Genomic DNA, 21003 nt, shown 5'->3' on the forward strand with positions numbered 1-21003 from the left:
GAAATTAATAAGTAAATCAAGGGAAATGGAAGCTGTAGGGGAAAGCTGGCATAGCTTGTTTGTTTTGAAAAAATATATAAGTAAGTCAAATTAACACATATTTATTTAGTGACAACTAGATATGAGGTTTGACAGCCGCAAGGGGTACGTAAGGCAGTATAATAAAATCCAAGCACAAGGACTTTCAAATATTCTAAAGGATATCTTATAAATCCATTATATAAATTGTGCTGCTTTTCCCTATGACTTTTAATAATAGCTGCAACTTTTGCAGTGTCTACAGATGGTGGACTTGATGATTTATTTCATCTTATTTAGCATTACAAAGAAGCACTATTATTCCCATTTTATGATTGAGGGGACTGGGACTCAGGCAGTTTAAGTTCCTTGCCCTAGGGCACATAGACCAGCTGACATTATCAAACTTTGAACTTACATTGGCCTGACTGAAGTTTGCGCTTTCTGCTAAACTTTAAGTGATGTACTTCCTGTTGTAAATTACATGTCTGACTACACCCGGTACTAGGAAGTCTTAGGTGATGTGCTTGTTTTCCTCCAAATTTGATTCATCCAAATAATTAGGGATAGAAGCAAGAACTCTTAATTTTAGAAAATCAGTCGATGGCCAGATGGAATTCTGCCCAGAACCATTTTGAGTCTGGAAGTTTCCTATCTCTGCTCTGGGTCTTCCTGTTCTCAAAATATGCAGATCAGTCCCTTGAAATTTACCTTTTAAGATACTCAAGAACATTAGAATAATTCACTTATCCAGAATCCATATATCTTTAATGAAGATTTATATATACGGCTAGTTACTACCTTATTTTTTCTTGGCAGGTAACAGGTATAATTTATTTTACACAGAATGCACTGAACTGGCCAGATTTCCTGAGCGAGGCACTCTTTATTCTGTCCTGCTTTACCTACCAGTTCTTTTTTGGGAATAAAACCCTCTTCCTTTAGGCCTTCTCCAAAAAATATTCAGATTGCAATGTCATTCTAATTCTTTTAATGGGAACAGGGAGCAGCAGCATGAACATTCATCCCAGATCTTAGCCTCGAGGTTGAGTTGTCCTGACCTGTGTCCTGAAGATGAGAATCAGCTGGAAAACACTGTAGACGATCCTCTGTGTCCCCAGGGACCAAGACTGAAAGAAGATGTTAGCGTGTGTGGGTGACTTGGGTTTAGTCTGAGAGGTTTGTTTATTTACTTGTGGATAGTAGCACACCATAGATATTCTTTCACCATCAGGGGAATTTGCACATTTTTCTTCTTTAAAGAACTCATACCCGTTTGCTGTTTGTAAACATAAAATTATTTGTGGCGCCGCTAAATCAAAGCAGCTGTTATCCGGGATCCCCTCCAGGATCACTGCCGATTGAATCCGGAATGTGTTAATTCATACACCTCTGTTCAAACAAGTCAGGGGGTTTCGTCTGAATATGTAAAATTGGGCAAATGAGATCGGGCTTCTGTTAGCTTCATTCTCTTTGTGGTTCCTTCACAGACATCCTAGGAGGATTTGACCTTCGGGTCTATTTACCTGTCTGAAAAATCACAGTAATTGGCACTTTGTACTGCCTGTTTATCTCCTTTTTTGGTGAACTGAGGATTTAAGAGTTAAGCTCCCTTAGTTATCCAAATGAAAGGTCTGGCAGAGGCACCAACTATGATTAAGAAAATGAGTAAAGTGACAGGCATTTTACCACCAGAATGTATTTCTGGAGTGAACTAATTTTACCTCTTGATTCTCCGTCATCAAATCCATAGTGGGATACAGTTTAGTATTAAGTGGGCGGGATAAATTGCCTTTACTGTTCAGGCACTGAGGAGCCTTACTTAATTAGGATTTGGTTTGGGCACAGGGGTAAAGAGGTGTTATCTATGATTACTCCTGACACTTTTAAATAGTTTTTAAGTTCTTAAAATGCACCTAATCCCAAATTTCAAGGAATAGAAAGAATTATGGGGTGAGGGTAAATCAGAAGGGATTATAAAAAGTGCCACATACTCTGTTTGGACAATCCTCACTACTCTTTCCCTGGCGAGCTCACTTTTGATCTTTTCACCGGAAAAAATTGTGCAAGAAAGATTTGTTTAATTTTTTCCTACTTGTCTATGGTATGTTGGAAGAGGGGTAATCCTAGGAAGTTTACACTAAAGTAAAACACTGTGGAAAATAAGGGGAGAGGACAGGGATACTTGTAAATATAAGTTCCTTTGCAACTTTTCCCGCGGAAGAATTTTGTACTGAGATATACATTAGTGAAAAGAAGTAGTAATTGGTTCCTTGATTTTAGGCCTCTGTGGTTTTAAGTCAAGAAACATCAAACATATGTGTGAGCATTGGCCCTGGTACCTGATGCCAAAATGAATGAGCCACAGCCACTGCCTTCAATGTGGCTTCTAACGGAGGAGACAGAGGTGTAAGCACTAAACAGAAGATGGCTTTAAGAGTCTGAAGAGGTAGGACAGAGGCTGTGCATGGGGATTACAGAGGAAGAAAAGATTCCATGTGACCTGGGTGGTCGGGGACAGATTTCGAGAAGATTTCGCACTTGATTGGAGCTTTGGGCAGATTTGGGGAGAGAACATTTTGTGTGGACACTGATGGAGACATAGGGACACGGTGGGGGTGAAGGGGGAGGCGATGGGGAAACTGTTTGGGAGGTGATGGGGAAACTGATTGGGCTAGAGGGTAGGGTGGAGTGGGACAGGAAGGGGGAATGGAAATTCGGGGTCAGATTACGGAGGTTGATGAAGGCTCATCTCTGGCTACGAATTCTTTTTGGAACAAAACCTTAGATGAAACTGCAGACTCGTCAATGGCACTTGCTCTTCAGAAGAAGCAATACCTGGTTCACAGTCTTGTCAAAAAAGGTTGCTTGAACCAGATCCATTAAGGCCCCCAAGGACTGCAAAGTCTGGACCATTTAGCACTGGGTCATAGGGGTGAAGTGGCAGTTAGAGTTAGAAGCAGCCTCAGAAATCACCTAATACAACTTGGATTTAGTTCCTTCTTGCTGCTGTAACAAATTGCCACAAACTTAGTGGCTTAAAACAACACAAATGTATTCGCTTATAGTTCTATAGGTCGGAAGTCCGAAATCGGTTTCCCAGGGCTAACGTCAAGGTGCCATAGGACTTGTTCCTTCTGGGGATGTGAGGGGAAAGCCCGTTTCCTTGCCTTTTCCAGCTTCTAGCGGATGCCTGTATTCAACGGTTTCTGGACACTTCCTCCATCTTCAAGTGACATCATCCCAACCTCTGCAAACTTTGTCACCTTGCCTTCTCCTCTGACTGGTTCCTGCTGGGTCCTTTTTATAAAGACAGTTGGGATTACCTCGGGTGCCCCAAGATAATGCAAGATAACCTCTCTATCTTACTCACATCTGCAAAGTCCCTTTTTCCATATGAGGAAACAGTCATCTGTTTCAGAGATTAGGATGTGGATATATTGGAGGGGCATTATTTAGCCTTCCACAAACCTCCACATTTTACAGGTGAGAGTGTTCAGGCCCAACTCAGTCCAAAGCTACACAAATAGATGGTGAGAGATCTGGGCCATACAAATAGCTTGTGACAGACTCCTGCTTCTGACTCCTAGTTCTCTTTGTACTGCACCATGATGCCAACCTTTCATACTTTCCATGACGAATCAGTGGTGCTTTCCGAAGGCCGAGATCCTGGCCAGCTAAGACCAGGACTGACCAAGGGTAGCACTTAGGAGTGGAAGAGGCTCTCCCTCCCTTAGTGTTACTGGGAAAAGACCAGTTTGAGAGAAGAATAAATGTCCTTTTTAGGACCAAAAAAGTCTGGGGAACTGTTCTCTCACTGAGTAGAGACTGGAGAAAGGGAAAAGAGAAGTGTGCAAGAGAAGAGAGGGAGAAGATGTTGTAGTTGAAGTGAAGTTGAAAAAAAAAAAAAGAAGATGATAATCATGTATATCCCATAATGATCCCACCTTCTCTCCATGTACATGGTTTCTGAAACGAAGTATATCTTGTAGCACCTTTTCTTCAGTAATGCCTACATTCTAACTTCCGTAATGACTATATTATCTGTTTCTTTATGCATTTGTTGCTCACAATTTATGTCCTTTACAGGTTCATCCTCCTCACTCTCAGATTCCCCAGAGAGGAGCGATAATTTCCATCTCTGCGTTACACCACGGAGCACAAATGGCTGCTTGATAACAGTTTTAATCATTATAATGATGATAGGCAGATTGCATCATACTGGTATCATTAGCATTTTTCTTTGAAAACACTCCAGAAAAACCCCAGCCTAATTTTGTACTTTAACTGACAGAAGAGCTTGAGGCTAATATAAAGGGCATATTGTTCTTGAATCTGATAAAGAAAGTGAAGATTACTAAGAAATAGCAACGCTGTATTGGCATTAAGCTGGAAAAGCGATGAAAGAGGTGAAATAAAATATTTGAGAGAAAAGAGAACGTCTTAAAATTATTTTTAACTAAAAACGGAACTGGGACAGGCAAATACAAAATATTTACATTATTACCCGAGGAGACCTTGCTGCTCAATGGCACTAAAATAGAAACTGAAAAAAAGTTTTCGTCTTTACCCGAATAGCGATCTAAGAAGATTTAGGCTAAATATGAATCAGAAGGGAGATAAATCAAGGTAAAGAATATGGAACAATAGGGCATCTGGGTGGCTCAGTTGGTTAAGTGTCTGACTTTGGCTCGGATCATGATCTCATGGCTTGTGAGTTCGAGACATGCGTCAGGCTCTGTGCACACAGCTCAGGGCCTGGAGGCTGCTTCAGATTCTGTGTCTTCCTCTCTGTCTGTCCCTCCCCCACTCAGGCTCTGTATCTCTGTGTCTCTCAAAAATAAATAAATACTAAAAAATTTTAAAAAAGAATACGGAACATTATCAAACATATGTACTAAGAAATACTGGGTATTTTTAAAGTCAACCTTTCCATGTCTTATAATCTCCCAGCCTGTCCAACATAGGGAAGTTTTATGCTATTGTTGTAATGTGTCCAATGTATGTTAACAGATTTCAATTGCACAATAGATACATAGTAGATATGTGATAGTAATTAAGGCTTTTAAAAATGTGTTTTTAATGTTTACTTATTTTTGAGAATGAGAAAGCAAGTGGCAGAGGGGCAGAGAGAGGGAAACAGGATCCCAAGTAGGCTCTGAGCTGACAGCACAGAGCCCGTCAGGGGGCCCAAACCCACAAACCGTGAGATCATGACCTGAGCTGAAGTCGGACGCTTAACCGACTGAGCCACCCAGGCAACCTGTAAATGTTTGGCATGTTCTTATCAACAAACTTAGATATTGAACTCAGAATATTTATTTTTACCCATCAGCACAGACTGTATCAGAATTAAAATGAATGTAGAATAACACAATTTTTACTTTGAGTACTTTATTTCAGGAAAATGTCTGAAAAACCTACTTAAATGCTCTCCATTCCTGCCCATGCAAATATCACCTATTCGTTAAGGCCCAACTTAGTGACTACCTCCTTACAAGCCTTTCCCTGAAACTCTCAGTTATTTCTGACTCTTCCAAATTTCTACATTAGCCTCACAATTACATATTGATTTTAATTAAAATTATTTCTGTTAAGTCTATATAACCTAATATATAGTAATTCTTCAAAGCCTAAGACTGTCTATTCATCTTTGCATCCTTGGATGCCATCATACTCATTATCTACAAGTGACCAATAGAGATACAGACAAACACATACAGACAGATATAGATAAGTATAAGCACAGAAATGTAATGACTATTCTATAGTAGTAACTCAAAATTACCTTCATGAAGTCCCAATTGCTTCACCTATTGAGTAAGTTCTTCCAGGCTTGGGGTGGGATCTACAGATCTGTTATTTTTAATGGACTTCCCAAGTTATTCACATATAGCCAGTCCAGTGCTGGCACAAGCAACACTTGGGAATCACTCATCAAGAAGTCAACCAGATATCAAGTTCATCTTATTGTGTGCCTGTGAGGAATGTTCACCATAAGTATAAGTAATTAGCAGAGAACACGTAAACTGCTTTGGAAAGGAGCGATTACATGATTCCAAAAGCAAGAAATGGAGTGTATCAATGGGGAGTGAGATGGGTTTGTAATTCAGATAAAGTTAATCTTCTGAGGAAAATCTGGGTCAGTTCTGCCTAGCAAGCCCAGCCTGATTCTTACCCAATGGAGGGTTAAGTTAAGGCCAACCACTAACTAGCCTCTAGAGTGCTCGTTCCTGTTCTCCATTAATAATCAGAATAATTGACTCATCCTCTCTCCCTTCTGTCAAGACCTCTTACAATAACTTTATCTGTGTGTCCACTCATTTAATTCCATAGTAAATATGAAGACTGCCCTTGATATTCTAAGTACCAAATCTTCCCCTCACTTTTTCATGCTGTTAAGAGTTCTTGGAAGGAATTTTCATTCAAGATGACTCCTCAGAAACGCCATAATATGCCAGTAGAGAAAAAACTGCCAAGCCTCAAAGACAAAGAAAACAGAAGAAAACCTAGGAGATTAAAGATCTCCACCTTTTTGTACGATCGAAAGAGGACAAAGTGGTAACTTACTTAAAAGAGAAGAGGGGCTACAGCTTATAGGGCCTGCAAAGTAAAGTACTAATGTTACATGAGCTCACTCCATCACAGGATCCCTAAGAGACCTGAGTAGGCACACCAGGTTCTGCAGAGGGTGGGGATTTAAAACAGAAAAATTGGTTCGAAGTCATGCTGTTGAGTGACTGGACCCTTAGATTTCTTTATGTACTAAGGATACCCTGTGATTAAGGTACACGCCCATTAATGTTAGGGAATGAGGTTAATTCTTAGGCAGCATTGAATATGGGTGGTTTCAGACATGGCAGCAGGATGATGGGTAAGACATGGGCTGATCATAGAGAGACTGAAAGCATCTGAATGTTGAGTGATAGGAACCTCCTCCCTTTCTGCTCTATGTTTATCTTCCAGATATTTACTTCTCAGGCAGGACACAGAGGACTCCTCCTTGAAGAAACTCAATGTCACCTGAGAAGAGATTGCCATATCCTGATGTTTGGGGGGAGTCTCACTGTAAATACGTGAATCCTATCCTGATTGTTCTACAATGAGTCTCATCAGTTGATAAGTAATGTGCTTGCACACATAGAGCTTTTTAATTCCTTGTTCTTAAATGTTCATTAGTGGCCAAGGAACATCAAATGTTCCAGGAATGTCTTCAACACAAAAAAGAAAGACTAAATATAAAAGCAGGAAAAAAAAATCAGCCTTGGAAAGTCAGATCATTTAGGGAATGGCTTCATTTACTTTCTGAATTCCTCTAAGTGCTAGCCCTGTCTCAGTTCTAATAAATGGATTTTTGCCTTTCTTCTTCTTCTTTTTTAGTGACTAAACTTCCCTGTTGTACCTTTCTTGTTTTCTTATGCCCAAGAGTATGTTTCGATACCCCACGTACCAATTACTCCTTCCCACCCCTATGCTCTTCCTTATCCTAGCCACACACAGATCACTTCTCCACGTACTCAACTTCTGCCCCAGAATCTCAGCCCTGTAGCTTAGCCTTGCTCCCCGCCCACAGTTTTCTCTGACCTACTCACCTGCCCACTTGCCTGTGAGAAGTAGACTTGCTATTGTTTTCCTCCACCCACCTGCTCCAATACTCAAATTTCACTAGCCCTGCTGTTGTCTGCTGGCTACTGATGGCTTCCCCTCTTTGCCAACGTCCAATTGTTAGGACACCAGCTAGTCTTATCCTTTTGCCTACAGCTGCATCGATGCCTTAAAAACTTAACCCACATTGATGGATGTTTTTCAATCCTTGAGCCATCCTAATGAATCTTTAGCTGAGTACTAAGTGCCAAAATGGGTCAGGCACTTAAAAGTCACCTGCTATCCTGTAGCCCGCGGAGTAAATCAGTTCAAAGTTGCCCATTAAAAGAACATCGTATTTTGGTTGAAGAAAGCAAGGACTTCTGGTATTCTTAATTCCCTTACTGGAAGCTGAAATCCTGATTGGCTGGGTCATTCTGTGACTTAGGTGAGCAGTGGTAAAGAGCTGACCTTGCGCTCTGTCTCTATCAGTATGCCATGGTCTGCTACTCCAGCTTCCACAGCTGTGAGGTTCTGACCACACGGGCCTGAGTGCCTAGGGCTGCCTTCTTCCAGCTCACCAGGATCCTGAGCAAAATCTCTAGGGATGTCTCTGTTCCCAGAATTGCACAGTTGAATGACTGTGACTCTGACTATCCCCTAAACAAAAAACTTTCTTTGGAGGTGAATTTTTGAACTTGAAAAATCTCATGATTAAAATGAAGGCTGATGTATGAACATACACTCCCAAGAGATGTCTTCATGTAAGTCTTTAATTTTTTTAGGTTCTGTAGGCAAGAAAGGAGATAAAAAATTATTTAACTTTTTTGTATTTATCTTTCAGAAGTAAACCTTCTACTTGGTGAACCATTAAGTACCCAATAATAAGTGAAAGGCTCTCAAGGTATAAATTGAAATCAGGAAAGCTTCTAAATCCACCTACGTGTTTTTCATTGTTCTTTCTTAAAAAGTCTTATTTAAGTGTGACTTGTTTTCCCATAAAATTGGCTTCATATTTTAGCTCCTGAATATTGCCTACTTAGTCAAATATTATAAATAATTCAAAATTGGTGAATCATTGTCTTTAGCAAGACACATTGTCATGATGCAAAACACATGATCAGAAATAAAAATACTGATTTAAAATTTAAAATTTTGTCCACCAGTTTAATTTTAATCCATTTTGGGTTATGTTTTTATTTCCCAAATGCAAGCTGGTGCCGTTCATGGTATGGACATGATTTTCAGAGGAACATAGTAATAAAAGTTAATATTAAATGAATTACAGAGAGAGAAAGCTATGCTTTTCTCAAATTCTTTTCAGTTCTTTTTCTGAGTGCTAACAGGTTTTTTTCAACTTTTTAACTCTTGTTAATCTTCCTTTTTTAATTTTATTTATTTTTTTAATTTTTTAATGTTTATTTATTTTTGACAGAGACAGAGAGAGACAGAACATGAACGGGGGAGGGGCAGAGAGAGAGGGAGACACAGAATCGGAAGCAGGCTCCAGGCTCTGAGCCATCAGCCCAGAGCCTGACGCGGGGCTCGAACTTACAGACCGCGAGATCGTGACCTGAGCTGAAGTCAGACACTCAACCGACTGAGCCACCCAGGCGCCCCAATCTTCCTTTTTTAAACAAAGTAATCACACCTCAGACACTGAGATTTTCCTATATGCCAGCTAGGCTTATAATCACATTGTTATTTTTTATTGCTTTTTAAAAAATATTTGCCTCTTATTTATGACAAATGATGTTGGTATTTGATTTATTGCCATTTTATTCCAAGGATTATCAAGTTGACTACAATGTAGGAAGTACACAGATACAGTACATGTTGGACATCTGGTATGTGAACTGTAGAAACTTAGAAAAAATCAGTTTTGGGAAGTTGCTAGATTTGAGTGTTTCTGAAGCTTGAATAGTTTTCACTGAATCAACCAAATCAAATGGCAATTTGATGTAAGATAGACTTAATCACTGCTGATTACAAAGGCCAAATATTAATAAAATGCGTCCAGTCTTGAGGCATTTAGATCTAATGGTGGTTTTTACAGGACATAAATTTTTTAACCCCCTTGAAATCATTCACTGGTAGCTTCTATTTACCTTTAAACTTGACAACAGTACCTGAACATTGGTCCCTTGACATCAACAATGCCATTTAGACCAAGGAATCTTGTGATGAGACCTGGTAAAAAATAATCATAGGGGTACCTGGCTGTGAGCCAGTGAGTGGAGCATGTGACCCTTGATCTTGGGGTTGTGAGTTTGAGCCCTTAATGGGGTGTGGAGCCTATTTATTTAAAAAAAATTAAAAATAATCATAAACACCAATAATTTTTGTATATTAAAATGTTTTTGTCTCTTTTTTTTTAACTTTTTGCCTAAATGAAAATATTAAAATAAAACAATTTTTCTAGAACTTCTGGAGCTCATCACAAAATTTTGCGGGCACCTAAAATTCTTGAGAAACATACGGCTTCTCAAACATTTTCATTAAAACTAAGAATCCCCAACGGATATTCATCCTGAAGCTGACACGAAAGAGAAACAACCGTTCTGTTCTGACTGTATCTACACATGTACTAACAAGTCGTACTGTGACTTTGTCCCCCTGCAAGTGGTGCCTCTACCACTGGGCTCAGCGGGACAGAGCCTCAGGATGGTGCAACACCGCCCTTACTGAGCAAGCTCACAGGCTTGGGGGTATGGGGGGTGGGCACACAGAGGAGAGTAGGGCAATGATAAGACAGGACAGGATATGATTGAGAGCCTTAATTGCACAAATTAAAGTTACCGGGATTTGAATAAGGAAAGCTTCTTTCTCACCAGAAGTGGAATGACAAGTCCTAGAAGAGGTGGCATTTGAGATGAGCACTGAAGAATGAGTGGAACTGAGATAGAGTAGGTATTTTAGATAAATCACCCTCAAACTTTTACTGAGAATGTGCTCTGTACCAGGGGCTGAGGGCGCAAAAAGTAATATAATAATGATAATAGTTAACAATAATAGTTTGTTATAGAAAACCACCTTGGTAGAAGACATGGATACATATTGTTACCTTTGTTACCTTACGGTGTATTAATCGGTGGACAAGATCACTGGAAGCAACTAGAAAGGAAGAAATTAGTTCTGTCTGGGGAATGGAGAAAGCGTTTATGAAGGAAATGAACTTTGATCTGGGCTTTGAACGATGAGTGGAGTTTTACCAGATGGGAAAAGATGAGAAATATATTCCAGGCAGAGAGCACAACATATGACAACACATGAAGATGTAAAAGAGCATACTGTGTTTGGGAAGGGCAAGAACCTTCTATGTGGTTGGAGTGTGGGGGAGGGAAGTGAGGAAGAAAATGGAGACTGACAGAGAAAGTGTCTGGAAAGACATGTAGTGACTAATTTGTGAAAGTCTATGTATGTCATACTATGGAATTTAAACTTCAACCTATGAGCCATCATTTTAAGTAAAACAGTACAGTTGAGGTCTTTGTTTTCAGGAGTATCACTTTGGTGACAGGATAGACACAATACATGAGAGATTGCACCGGGAGGGTAAAGAGAAGGCACCCTGAACAGAAAGGCTTGCATGGGGATATGGCCGAAGAGTAGGGAAGTTTGGAGTGAATTGTAGAAAGCCCTGGAGGCTAGACGGGGAAGTTGGCACTGAGGTCTGTGAAAACCACCAATGTGGTACTTTACGAAGATTGATCTAGAAGGGTCTATGGAATGGATTATCGTGAAGAGACTCTAGGGTCTAGGGCACAATTTAGAGTCTATAGCGATACTTAGGCAGGAGATGCAGCCCACGCTATGGGTCGTCAACCCACCATCTGTTCTGTTCCTGCTTCTTCCTTCCAAATTGAATCCTGGTTTTGTTCCTTCTATCCTTCCTCTTCCTCCCAGCTATGATCATCAGAAGAGGATCTGCCCAGAGGGTGAATCTCCTCTAGGACGAGTCCATGGAGTCCATTTTTAGCCAATGAGATGTGAAGAAAATCCTCTAGGGGCCTTCGGGGAAATGTATTCTTCTTTTGAAAAAAGAAAACACAGAAAGAGACAATCTCTTCTTCTGCTGAACATTGTCTCCATGAGACACTTGGGACTGCTGTGTCACCACTTTGCTATGATGAAAGGAGCTAGTCTGTGGACAAAGCAAATATTCAAGTTACCTGATTTCTTTATTTCTTTTTTTTTTTAAGTTTACTTGTTTATTTTGAAAGAGAGAGAGAGAGAGAGAGAGAGAGAGAGGGAGAGAGAGAACAGAGCTGGGGAGGGGCAGAGAGAGAGGAAGAAGGAATCCCAAGCAGGCTTTGCACTGTCAGCACAGAGTCTGACATGGGGACTGAACTCACAAACTGTGAGATCATGACCTGAGCCAAAATCAAAAGTCAGACACTAAACTGACTGAGCCACCCAGGAACCCTCAAGTTACCTGATTTCTTGATGACGTTACTGAGCCACTGATTTAAACAAACCTGGAACTGCCTTCCCTTCAGACATCTTGAAAGATGCGCTAGTTTGGGGAAAGACGTTAATAAACCAGATTGTGTACGTTCATATTGAGAGTATGTGGTGAAGATGTCTACACGTAAAGTTTAGGGTTGGCATGCTGAGAAATGAGACCAAAAGCCAAACACAAGATCTTTTTTTTTTTTTTTTTTTTTTTTTGCTTTGGGCCTGGAGGAATTCTTAAATTATAAATGCTTGCTTCTTACCACGTTTTCTATTGTTAATTATTTATGTCTTCATACATATAATTAATGCAATTGATAGCAATAACCATAATGATTAACAGATAATGTAACAAACGATTTCTTGTTTGGGAAATTTCATTAGTACTTTCACAACATTAATGCTGGTGAAAGAGTTCTGTGATTACTTCAAGTCACAGAACTGTGTCCCCGTGCAGTAAAGGCAGAGAAGCAGCACAGACCTGGGCTCAAATACCTGCTTCTCCACTATGTCACCATGTGGCCCCGACGGGTGGCTTCATTCCCATGAACCTCAATTTGATTAAACTTTAAAGGAGTTTCATAAAACTTACTCTGTAAGGTTTATGCTTAGTTTTAGCAATTACTAGATGCTCCCACATTTTCAAAGTTGTATTGACCTCTGTTCTTGAAGTTCTCAAAATTGTCACTTACAGACGATGGCTACCTATCTTTGATTTCCGTTTTCGTCTCCCTTCCGCCAAGGTCAATACCATCTCGAGCACCCTCTGGTCCCAGGAAGGAGGAGTTGTAAATCTGTTGAGCTCAAGGACACGGACAAGGCCATTCAATTGTCTGACAGTGTCACTGCATCGAAAATGCAGACTTAGTTATTTTAGTTTCTCTGCATCTTATTGCAGAAAAGAGCTTTCAGAGCTCTGGACAACTCATCTTTTCAAGGTCTGCAGTCAGCTTGTGGAAAGACTGGGACGAAGAGATGTCACTAGGCCCATGGCAGACTGGAGCTTACAACAAGAGTCCAGTTCTGCTAGCCTGAGAGTCCGCTATTGGGGTACTGAAATCTCTGCAACTCATATGAGATAGGTGTTTTTAATTTCCACTTGCCCTTGTCCCTTGCCCTAGCTCCTCCAGAAAGCTCACCAGAAGGAGCTGATCAGGCCAACATAGGACCTGGGCATTCTTTGCTGTGGTATTAATTAATCTCCTATTAAGGTTCTCCAAAATCTTAATTAACATTTGTACATTCTCACATTCAACAAATACATGTCTCAAGTCTCTCCTATGTGTCAAGCCCTGATTTATGCTATAACAAATCTCTTCCGTTTTGTTAAGAGGCCCTTATTTTGAGAGAGGTAAGTCAGTGATGCTCTTAGGATCCAGTTTTTAATCCATCACTATTCAGAAGTTTTCACTTGCTGAACCATGAACGAAGCTAACTCTCAGTTCTAGATTTGCAAATTTATGAAGGTAGACTCTCAGTAATCAGTGGGCTAGGCAACAGCTCTATGACCCTATCCACACATAGTGTCGGAGATTAAGAACACTTAAATAAAAGGACCACACCTTGCTGACTCAGCTGGTGTGGTTTGTAATCTGGCTGTCTCACCCACACACGGATTTCCATGACCAGGTACAAGAGTTCTGCTCTGCTTCTGATGAGCATGGTCCCAGTTACTGGCAGGGCTGAATGTATTTTGACCAGACACCAATCTTGACAGTGTCCCTGGATAATCTGAACCCTTGGGCTCATTCCTTTTTAATTTAGTGACCACGTATTCCTAGTTAAGACATGTTCTGCTTTGCCTTTTATTGTGTGTGTGAGATTTGCTGGTTAATTATGGATATCAGTTTCCATCTGCTATTTGGGAACAAAAATGTTTCCACTTCTCTTGTGAAACTCAACATTTTGCTTTTATGGCAATAAATTCAATATATAAACTCTAAAATATACCAGAAATATTTGGTCATTAAGTGAGTCACCATTTTTTTTTTGTAACCACTCCCTACCGGGGTGATGAGGGTTAGAATATATTGTTTATTTTCCTCTTCATGGGAGGTACCCAGTTTAAAAAAAAAAAAGATATACAGTGAATTTACTCATGTGTGGAAAACTTCAATATTTATCTCCCAACCCACACTCCATACTTTCTGGGTGGACTTGGGTTTGCCTGTCTTTGACCATTACACACACACACACACACACACACACACACACAAGTTTGAGCTTGGGATGAGTAAACGAGAGGAAGATAAGACTGAGCTATTCATCTGATTTATTTGAGTACATTCTTTGTCCACCTGTGCTCTTCCTCCTCATAAAAAAAAAGCACCTATATATAAACACTGTAATCACCCTATAAAAATAAACAAATTTAATAAGTGCATATCTCAATGTAAGCCTCCATTAGTGTGGAGATATTCTGAGCTAAGTGGGATTCTTTTCATTCTTTGGCCAGGGTTTCACAGCGAATATTGATATTTTGGAATGGTTCCTGGAAAATTGTACAGAAGCAAATCCGCTCCAATAATTTATAAAAAAATTCTATTTCTATATAAAATTTTAACTTCTTACTCTGGTCTCCCAGGCCCTTCATGAGCAAGCCATGGTCTCAGGGCCCTAGCTTACCACCCCAACTTGCTCTCCTGGCCTTATCTATAGGCACCCTGCAGATTCTCTGCACCTGCTGCTGTCCCCTGTGCCCGCACCCCTTTGCCCTCAGCCCATCAGATGGCCAGTCCCCTCCTCAGTGTTATAACCTCCTCAGGCAGCCTTCCCTGCACACACTTTCTAACACGATGCTGCCCAGTAGATATACCAGGGGAGACAGATGTGAACCATACATGTCACTGTAAATATGCCAGCAGCCACATTCAATTTTTTAAAGTGAAATTAATTTTAAAACATTTTGCTTTAATCCAATATATCTAAAGCATCATTGCAACATATAATTAGTATATAGAAGTTAATGAGATATTTTACATTTTTTTTTCTCACACTCAAGTATTTGAAATCTTAACATCTCTTACAGGACATTTTAATTTAGGCTGGCTGAATTTAAGGTTCTCAGGAGCCACATGTGACTAGCAGCTGCTGTACCGGATGGCACAGACCCCAAGTAAACCCCTACCTCCAGTCACTCTCTATCACATTACCCCGGTGGGTCACTATCATGACACTTATGGGTGTGGAAATTACCTTGTTTGTTTATTTATTTGTATACTCTCTTCTCTTCCATCTCCTATCTGCCCCCTGCCCTAAAATGAAAAGTCTAAAAGAGCAGGAAGCTTCAATTTGTTGGGTTTTTTTGTTGTTGTTGTTACTGTATCCACAGAGTTTGAATTGCCAGTTTTCAATAAATGTTTACTGAGAGATGAATAAGAAACCAATGTGGTATTAAAACAATGTATCCGTGTGTGACCTTTGCTCTTTAAAAGTCTCCCCTCTCTCAGGCTGTGTGTCAGATACGTGGGGGTAATGCCCTCCTTCATCCACTGCCCTGTGTTGTCTGTCTCCCACTGTTTTTTTCAACGTAGCGTTTCATCATAAAGAGACAGTGCTTCCAGGCCACCTCTAAAGCTGTTTTCAAGTTTGCATTCAACTCACACTAAGCAGAGAAAACAAGGCAAACATCTGGACTTTCTCTTCTATCCCTTCCTAACCATTATAGAATTATCTCAGAAAGTAGTCAGGCTGTAACTTGTACTTATGATAATTTTAGCCAATGGGAGAAAAACAGGATCTGTGATCAGTTGCAGGCCTTGGAAACTGCCTAGAGGCCTGGAGGCCTGGGATTTCCCTCCATCGTTCCTCTAGAAATGAGCCGTTGTCTTGCCTGCCACTGAGGCTCCGTGTGACCACATCAAAGGTTCAAAGATTTACCTGTGCTCATTTTCCCCATCTGTAAAAGGAAAATAACAATTATTTCTTATTTCCAGAAGAAGACATAGAGAAAATAACCAGAGTACCTTATGCCCAGTGGGAAGCATTGTTGCTGGTCATACAACGCAATGGGAATTAACTCAGTACCTAAGATTCTGTCCTAAATGCAGGTATCACAATAAAAAATTGTTAGTCGTAGAGGGTGGGTCAGCAGTACTTGTAAACAGTAAAAAGTAGGTGGGGTTTGATAAGAGCTCCTACTCTTTCTACAGTTAGTGAAGTTTATAGAAAGAGAAACATTTCTGCAGGCTTGCTTTGGCATTTAACTGCTCCTGGTGAAACAGAATGATGAGAAAGCTGACCTGATTCGGCCATCCCCTCCCTACCTTCTCCTCTTTCTTTCCCTTGGGTGTCTTTGGAATTATACTTCACAATAAACCTGGTTCTGGCTTAGCTGCAAAACCAACAGAAATGTTGTAAAATTAAAGAATGCTGGGTTTTCAATTCAGAATTCATTCATTCATTCATTTAAAAAACTATGCATTTTGCACCTGCTATATATACCAAAAAAAAAAAAAAAGGCCTTCCGGGGTTGGGGGTGGGGTGGCTACCACTTTAGCAGATGATGTATTCATCAAGCAACAATCTCTGTGATTAATTTTTCAATTAAAATTGTAAGGAGAAGAACCAGATAGTGTGAGAAGATTTAATGGAGTCCTGACTTAGTCTGTCTCATCAAGGTGACCTTTCAGCTCAATTCTAATAGACAGGTAGGGTTTAGTGAGTGAAGGGGGGGTTGGGGGAGCTTTTCAGGCAGCAGGTGCACCTGTGCTGAGGTGGAAGGAAACTGGCAAAATCAAGAGGAAGAGCAGTAGCCAAGGTGGCCCAGGAAGTACCCTGAGGGCTCCCCAGGGAGGAGCTAAGAAAGCAGTTAAGACCCACAACTCAAGAGTCTCTGCCATTTTTCCCAGCAGGGCTATTACTGACTGAGCGTGCCTCTCCATTCATTTACCTGATACTTCCATATTTGGCACGTGATACGTGAATTCCCCAAAAGTTGTGGCTTTCTCAGGGGCTCTGGGCAGACATACACATTTCTCTATTCCTGGTCTGGAAGATCCCTCTGCTGAGTCATCTGCTGCAGTGACAGGCAAGCAGCAGCAGGGGGCAGAGAGCATCCCCCCCGAGTTGGCTTTGGTAGACTGCAAACAAGTGGTGAAAATGTACACTCATGGCGACTGGAAGCATTGAACGCGGAATTAGCAAATGTGGCCACTACCAGGGTCTGAAGCCACTGCCTCTCTAATCTCCTCTGAACGTTACAAAAATGAACAAAACTCTTTGTTCATTGGATATGATTTAATTCACTCCGAATTAAACCAAGAGGCATGACTAATCTGGTTTAATGAAGCTGTGGAAGTCACATGATGATGGTAAAAAAAAAAAAAAAAAGGCCATTTGAGCGGATACTTCTCAAAACCTGGTACCAGGAAGCAAGAAAGGTCATTTTCCACTCTCTTTCAGGAGTGCTTTCACGTTTGAATGACAGCTGAGAGGAGACCCTAAAAGAGAGATGTGGAAGGCTTTATTTATTTACTTTTTAATTTTTTAAAATGTTTGTTTATTTATTTATTTTTAAGTTTATTTATTTTTGAGACAGCGAGAGACAGAGCATGAACGGGGGAGGGGCAGAGAGAGAGGGAGACACAGAATCAGAAGCAGGCTCCAAGCTCTGACCCATCAGCCCAGAGCCCGACGCGGGGCTGGAACTCAGGGACCGCGAGATCGTGACCTGAGCTGAAGTCGGACGCTTAACCGACTGAGCCACCCAGGCGCCCCTGGAAGGCTTTAAACATGCAGTTGTATGGGCCATTGCAATTTGAGAGTTGATATGCTATTATTGGAAGACAATACACCTTCTTCTCCAATGAAGTTAGATACAATCGCTTCAGGTTTATGCTAAACTTCTGGCAGCTATGTTTCCAACACATGATAAATAATGATACCTCTGGGGGAAACAGAAAAGTAGACCAGGCTACTCATTACTACAAATTGGTCACGGACTGGGTACTATTAATCTCACACTGATCGTGTCTTTCTAATCACTGCAGGTGGAAGTCTCACGCTAGCCATGAGTCAAACCAGATAATTAGCAGATGTCACCAATGCCAATCTGCTGATGTTTAAAAATGGATCAAGTGAATCAGCACACTATTTAGGAAGGTAAGGCTGTGCCAATCATTCTGTCATCAAAATCACTGGACGACGTGGTCTCTGTGTAATCAGCATTCCTCTGCGTGACCATGGAAAAGAAAGTGGGAGCCTACAGCTCGAGCATAACTATGCACGTTGACTATGTTTATAATATCATATTACGTAGGTATAGATGAATTTCAAAACAACATTTAAAATTAAACACTAGGGCAATGCATCCCTGTTATTATCAGTTGTCAGTTATTCAGCAAATGGCACTGTTTAAAGTGAGGCAAGATCTCTTTTCTCTGGAAGCACACACTTTGATAACAGAATACAAACATACATGAGTGTAGGAAACATGCGACAAGAAATATACACGAAACTAATATGGAAAAGCCCAACACAGACATAAAATAAAAAAAGGATGCCATGACTTAGGGAACGTTAATAGATGTGCTTACTACGTAACAGGCACCATGCTGGGCAATTTTAAGCACTACTGCACGGATACTTCAAAGCAACTCTGTAGATTTGTACTGTTATCTCCATCTTATGACAGACCCGTGCGAGCGGAGCAGTTTGCATGGCCAGCAGCAAGCTCGAATATGGAGGCAGGTCTGTCTGGCTCTGTAGTGGACCCTTGTTGATATTGATCACAGGGCACCCGTCCCTCCTTCCTATCAGCATCTCTCTTTCCTTTCGGGGGATTTTCTTCTCCCTCGTTGAGGGTAGTTCCAGAAGCAGCCCTTGGCCAGATTCTTCCTGTGGAAAGGCCTTGAAGGGAAGGACTTCCAAGATCTCAGCCTGGTCAACTGGACTTTCTCTCTTCCATTCTGACGTAAGGAGGGAAGAAACTGCCCCTGCCAGGAGTCCCTGTCCTGTTTCCTGTCCCACCTCTAACCTGGTTTCTCCAGACCTCCATCAGTTTGACGCATTGTGCTCACCAATATCCTCATAATAAGTTGAACCAGAGCTGTGTTCGTGGCTCATAACCAAACAACCTAACGCCTCAAAGTAAGCACGCCTTTAGTTCCTCCAACCCTCCACGGGGTCAAGAAAATACCACAGTTGTGTTTTTTTTTTTTTTAATTTTTTTTAACGCTTATTTATTTTTGAGACAGAGAGAGACAGAGCATGAACGGGGGAGGGTCAGAGAGAGAGGGAGACACAGAATCTGAAACAGGCTCCAGGCTCTGAGCAGTCAGCACAGAGCCCGACGCGGGGCTCGAAATCATGGACCGCAAGATCGTGACCTGAGCCGAAGTCGGCCGCCTAACTGACTGAGCCACCCAGGTGCCCCCCACAGTTGTGTTTTTATTTCAAACGCTGAAAGAACTTCACAAACGAAAGATTAGGTAGCAGTCCTTTTCATAAATAGAACAATAAGCAAATCAAAACAATGTTGACCTTTATTTTCCTTGCAGTTATGATTTGTACATAAGTTCAATGTATGGAATTTGTAACACCTGTGTAACCATAGCTCACATTCCAGGTAGATTAGAATTGCTTCCGTCCACTACCATTTGTCCTGTTTTCTAACAAGACCCCTTGCCTTGGTAAATCAAAAGCAAACGCCAGCTACAGTGTCCGGATTAGGCCAGTTCAGAATCTTTGGATAAGGGGACAAGAATAGCTCTTACTAACTGAGGTCTTACCCAGTGCCATGAACTATGCTAACCTCTTCACAAATAGTAATTGCATGTGGTAAATGGTGCTATTCTCATCTCATACATGAAGAAGCCAAGGCTTCGAGAAACTAAGCGACTTTCAAGCAGTAACATACCTAAGAAACCATGAAGCCAGGCCCCTGAACCCGGCCTGTCGGAGCCCAATGCTTCACGTACGCCAAGTTAGTCTGCTCCACTGCTCTGCGGGAAGCTGGGGTTCCTGCTCCTTACCCTAACCTTGCAAGGTGGCCTCCATTGTCACCTAGTCACAGACAAGAAAATTAGGAGTAAAAGAAGTTAAGCGCCTTGCCACAGTTCACAGAGTAATAACTGATCCAATTTGCCATGGGTAGAATGGCCTCTGGCTTCAAGCCCAGCCCGAGAGAGAAGCCTAGAACTGGAATTTTTGGATGATGACTTTTGCCCTGATGCTTCCCAGTAGCACTCATCAGGGACCAGAAGCGACAAATGGTTTGCAACCCAGCACCATGAGCAAAAGTTACCGTTTCACATTTTGACCATTGGATATCAGGACCTGCGTTGAGCCAAGAAGTCTGAAACGGGATGATGGGGCTGATTCGGTTCCCAGAGGTCTCCTGATAAGCTTGGAACTAGGGGCTCTGCTGCAAGGAGCAGGCTTTGGAGGAGCCCAAGTTCCGTGGCGAGAGAGGGGGCCAGGCCTTTCAGAGCAGTTGGTGCAGGGCTGATTGCTCTGTATCCAGATGTGTTCCTTCTCGACGCCAGAGGTGCAGAGCCTAGGAGATCATGTTGCACATGGGATGTGAAGGAACTTGTCCAAGTTCATCTAGCACGTGAGTGGCAGAGTTGGAGAGGATGCCATGTCCAAGATCTATTCCTTACACCACTTTGATTCCACTCATTTCCAGAAATATGTACAAATAGGCCAACGCTGTTCTCAACATGAAAATATTAATCTTTTCACATGAATAGGACTTATATCCCCAATCAGAGTATTGGCCGTTTCGGCAGGTAGCAAACCTAATACTGTGTTTTAGTGTTGCAAACGGTAAGTGCTTTACCAATACGTGCTAATTACCGTAACGGTAAAGTGGTTTCAAGGAGATGTTTTCAGCCCTGGCCACCTTTTAACTTTTCCTTTATTTTTCTACTTCAAAAAAATTACCACACCAATACCTACTCATTGTAAAAAGACGTAGTATATAATAATACTTATATTATAGTA

This window comes from Acinonyx jubatus, chromosome B2 (assembly GCF_027475565.1).
Source record: "Acinonyx jubatus isolate Ajub_Pintada_27869175 chromosome B2, VMU_Ajub_asm_v1.0, whole genome shotgun sequence".
Taxonomy (NCBI): domain Eukaryota; kingdom Metazoa; phylum Chordata; class Mammalia; order Carnivora; family Felidae; genus Acinonyx; species Acinonyx jubatus.